This window comes from Lepus europaeus, chromosome X, assembly GCF_033115175.1.
Source record: "Lepus europaeus isolate LE1 chromosome X, mLepTim1.pri, whole genome shotgun sequence".
Taxonomy (NCBI): domain Eukaryota; kingdom Metazoa; phylum Chordata; class Mammalia; order Lagomorpha; family Leporidae; genus Lepus; species Lepus europaeus.
The window spans coordinates 24,500,932-24,506,304 of record NC_084850.1 but is presented as its reverse complement, the minus strand read 5'-3'; positions in this window follow the sequence as shown (position 1 = coordinate 24,506,304).

The following is a 5,373-nucleotide window of genomic DNA, read 5'->3' as shown; positions in this document are numbered from 1 at the left end:
AGCAGAGAGCTGGATTGGAAGAGGAGCAGCCGGGACTAGAACCGGCGCCCTTATGGGATGGCGGTGCTGCAGGCAGAGGATTAACCTAGTGCACCACGGCGCCAGCCCCTCTTTTTTTTTTTTTTTTTTTTTTTAACAATGCTGTCACACATAAATTGCTTCAGAGATGATCCTTTACATGAATGTTCTCTAAAACTTATTTCATACCCAATAGGTATCTTCCTCACTGTCTCTTCATAACCCATTAATTTGATTGCAATATTTTTGTATTATGTAATTTATATTACAGTCTAATATCTAGAATATCAAGTCTCTAGTTTTTTACATTATTTGTATTTCTACTTTTTAGAAGTATTGCCTTAACTTTACAAATATTTCATTAATAAATAATCTGTTGGGGTTTTTACCAGGATTTCAATAAATTTATATGTCAATTTTGGAAAATATTTTTATTAAGTAAAAATGTCCAAGAACATAGCATGTTTTGCATTTGTTTAAATATAAAATCCACCAATATTATCTTTTACTTTTCTTCATGTAAACATCACAGACTGAGATGAATTCGAGAGAACTAAGATGCTAGAGTTTAGAGTAGCCAAGTAACACAATAAGCCTACAATGAAAGTAACAAATCACTTTATATTCACTTATCGACAATTGTATAAGTAAGAAAAGAAACTGCTAGCTCCTCCATTGCTAAATTTTCTCCCACAGATCGGTAATGGAAAAGGGTCAGATGTATCAGCACAGAGAGGAGGAACTGTATCATTGCCATGGGAACACTTAACAAAAGCCCTGTGTCATCTTCTGGCCACAGGGTGCAGGGAGAGGAAAAGGGGACTTGTGTGGGGAAGGTGGTCCTCCATGAAGTCTGCCAGGTAAAGTCTTTGTACAATTGTCATGGCTGGGCTTCAACGGTCACACATACAGGTGTGGACATTTGGCCTAATGGGTAAGACACTACTTGGGACACCCACATCTCATATCGGAGTGTCTGATTTGAATCCTGGCTCATCTCCCAGTTCCAGGCTCCTGCCAATGCACACCTTGGGAAGCAGCCCTGATGAGTCAACTACTTGGGTCCCTGCCACCCACGTGGGAAACCTGGATTGAGTTCCCAGCTCCCAGGTTTAGCCTGGCCCAGCACTGGCTATTACAAACATTTGGGAAGTAAAGCAGCAGGTGATAACTTGCGCTCTCTTTCTGTCTCTGAAATAAATAAGTACATTTTTAAGATCACACATAGGATTGTGGCCTGGAACTAGATACCTTAATAGATCTTTTGCCTTTCCTGTTAATGCTATTGTTAATTATTTTGTAGTTTTAACAAGATTAAACGTAGTCCTTTCCCCCTGTTTTTCTTTTTCTTTCTTTTTTTTTTTTTAACTTTTTGACAGGCAGAGTGGCTAGTGAGAGAGAAAGGCAGAGAGAAAGGTCTTCCTTTTGCCATTGGTTCACCCTCCAATGGCCGCCGCGGCTGGTGCGCTGCGGCCTGCGCACTGCGCTGTTCCGAAGGCAGGAGCCAGTTGCTTATCCTGGTCTCTCATGGGGTGCAGGGCCCAAGCACTTGGGCCATCCTCCACTGCAGTCCCTTGCCACAGCAGAGAGCTGGCCTGGAAGAGGGGCAACCGGGACAGAATCCGGCACCCCAACCGGGACTAGAACCCGGTGTGCCGGCGCCACTAGGCAGAGGATTAGCCTGTTGAGCCACGGCGCCGGCTCCCCCTGTTTTTCATTTGTAATTCTTTACTTCTACTACAAAAAAAAAAAGTTACTGAGTTTTCTTTATTTTTAAAAAAATTTTTTTAAATTTATTTGACAAGCAGAGTTACAGAGAGGCAGAGGCAGAGAGAGAGAGACAGAGAATCTCCCATCTCCTGGTTCATTCCCCCAAATGTCTGCAGCAATCAGAGCTGGGCCGATCTGAAGCCAGGAGCTTCCTCCAGGTCTCCCATGCACATGTAGGGCCCCAAGGACTTGGACTGTCTTCTTCTGCATTCCCAGGCCATAGTAGAAAGCTGGATCAGAAGTGGAACAGCCAGGACTTGAACTGGCGCTCATATGGGATGCCGGCACTGCAGGCAGCAGCTTTACCACAACACCAGCCCCACTTTTTACTTTTTAATGTTTCCTATGGGTGCAGTTATTCTACTTTCATGCATTTTTATTTTAACAGCTCAATCAGTAAGTGTAAAATTCAAATGATTCTTAAAGTAAATCATAGAGCTTATAGACTTATCACAATACTGTTTCTAGATCATTCGATTACCAGAACAGGTTAAATCTCTACTTATGACACTGGCATCCCACATTGAGGCACCGGTATCAGTCCTGGACGTTCTGCTTCCAATCCAGCTTCCTGTTACTAGGTCTGGGAAGGCAGAAGATGGCCCAAGTGCTTGGGCTCCTGCCACCCATGTTGGCGACCTGGATGGAGTTCCAGGATCCTGATTTCAGCCTGGACCACCTCCAGTGGTTATGGCCATTTAGGGAGTGAAAGGTTTCTTCTTTTTTAAAGGTTTCTTTAAATCTAAAAATTTATTTCTAAGCATTGTCCTAACTAAATTAAATAAATTCTACTATGTTCTTTTAATTTTACTAAAAGCACTTCCTAATTTCCTTTCTGATTTTTTCCATGACCCATCAGTTACTCAGAAATATGTTGCATAATTCCCAAATATTTATAGACATTCCAGATTCCTTACTTACGTTAATTTCTATTTTTGCTCTAATTTATTTTCATTCATTCACTGCATGAATTCAGTCTTCAATTTACTAAGATCTGCTTTCTGGTCGATCATATATTCTATCATAGAGAATGCTTCATGTGTATTTGAAAAACAGTGTGTCTGACACAAGCTTTTTGTGGAGTGTTTTATACATGTCAGGTCAATTGTTTAACGGTGTGGTTCAACTGTTCTATATCCTTGCTAATTTTATGTCTAGTTGTTCTACCAACTATTGAGTATGGGTATTAAAATGATCCACTGCTACTGTTAAGCTGTCGGTTATGCCTTTTAATTCTGCCACTTTTGGCTTCCTCTATTTTCAAGTTCTATTTTTAGGTATGAACACATTTATACTTGTTCTGTCTTCCTGATGCATTGACTCCGATACCATCATGTTATTTCTTTCATTGGCTTTCGTACAATTTCTAGTTTTGAAATGTTATCATAAATCCTTTTCCTCTAGTATTAATAAAGCTACTAGAGTTCTCTTATTGTTGTCATTGACAGGATGTGTCTTTTTCTATCCTTTTTGCTTTCAACCTATTTGTGATTTTGAATTTAATGTGTGTCTCCTGCAGACACAATATAAACAGATCCTGCTTCTGTATGCAGTCTGATTGCCTCTGTTTTTTAATCTGGGTGTTTAAATCATTAAAATTTAATGTAATCTACGGTGCAGTTGGATTTGAGTTTGCCATTTTGTTATTTGTTTAAATGTCTTAGGTCTTCTTTTTACCTCTATTCAACCTTCACTGCCTTCCTTTGTGTAAACTAAACATTTACTAAATACGTTATCTATTATTTTAATTTATAAAAAAATTTAGTATATTTTAATATCTCAGTGGATGCTCTAAGGGTTGCAATACATATTTTAGCTCTTGGAAGTATACATCAAGCTTAATAATTTATTTTCAGTAAATGTAGAACTGTTGCTCATGTATAATTCCAAACTACCTCCAATATTATCCTGTCATTACTTTATAAATTACATCCTAAATGTTATAAAGCCATCAGTTTAGTGCTAATTTCACTGTATTGCTATGAAATAATGATTATTACTTTATATAATCTTATGAGTTAAATAATATAAGAAAAAAACGAGAGAAAGTGTTATAGTAACTAAGTTATTTACCATTTCTTGTGCCCCTTATTTCTCCTTGTGGATTCCTAGGTCACCATTAGAATAATTTCTTCTCAGCCTGAAAGACTTACTTTTGTTATTTCTCATCACGTAGATCTGCTAACAAGGAATTCTCACATTCTTTCTATTTACAAAGAATGTTAGTGCACTTTGTCAAAACTTCCCAATAGATGGAACCGGGCAGGAGGCAGATGGGAGCAGCCATAGGCCAGATCAAAAGACATGTCGCCTTCTCACTTGCTGTATGCCTTTGGTGAGTTTCCAGAGCACAGAAATGGTTGACTTGTCCATTTTATTCAGCCTCTTGGTTGCTTTTTAGAGAAGATATTCCAACATTTTCATCTCACTACAGATGGAAATGCCTTCCTCAAACTTAAAGTTCCATATTTTATTAAATCTAACCTTGAACAATATTTTATGAATATTAATCACTTTATTTCTTAATGAGATTTACACAGGGTTTAGTCTGTTCAAACACACTGGGTAATTTATAAACAAAAGAAATGTAATGCTCATAGTTCCTGGGGATGCATTACTATGGTCTGAATGTTTGCTTCCCCTTAAAATTTGTATGTTGAAACATAGACCCGAAGGTGGTAGCATTAATAGGTGGGACCTTTGGAAACTGATTTAGTCCTGAAAACTCCACTGACATAAATGGGACTATTGCCTAGAAAAAGGCCTGGTCTACGTCCATACCACTCTAAAGGTGCCCTATCTCATCTGGTCTCAGAAAAAAAAGCCTAAAGGAGCTTGTTTGTCCATTCTGCCAGGAGTAGACACAACCAGAAGGTACCGTCTTTGAAGTGAAGAGCAAAACTTTACCAGACACCAAATCTGCTGGCAGCTTGACTTTGGACTTGCAAACATCCAGAATCATCAGAAATAAACTATTGCTTAAAAATGATCAGTCAGAGAAACTTCGTTAGAGAAGACAGAACATACTACAATAAGATTGGTATGTTTTATTTTATTTCCAGTGATTCTGTATGGGATTTATTTATTATTAGTATTAGTTTTGGCTTTTATTCCTTTGCCATCATTTATAAGTTGATTGGGTCTTTTGAATTTATTTGTGTTCTTTGGTCATTTAATGACATTTAGTAACATAAGTTTATTCTTTATGTCTTATTATGTTATCTCAAAAGCTATTTTATAAAGCCATTTACAGATGATGGCATTTTTCTGAGTAAATCCTCTCCAGGCATAAGATTTGATGTATTCTGTCTTTAATTCCTTCCTAGATGTGATGCAAGTTCTCTTTTTATTTCCTATTTGAGTCAGAAGAAATATAAAACATGTGCATTAATTTCAAATTAGGTGGAGCTTTAGCTACTTTTTATGAATTATATTTATATTTACTGAACAGTGAACAAAGGACATACCCCTCTAAATCTCTACTATTTTAATATATTAAATGATGTTTGTGCCAAATGACTAACTTTGGCAATATTTAAAAACTTTCATTCTCTAACTATGCAATGTAAGATGTTATATTTAATA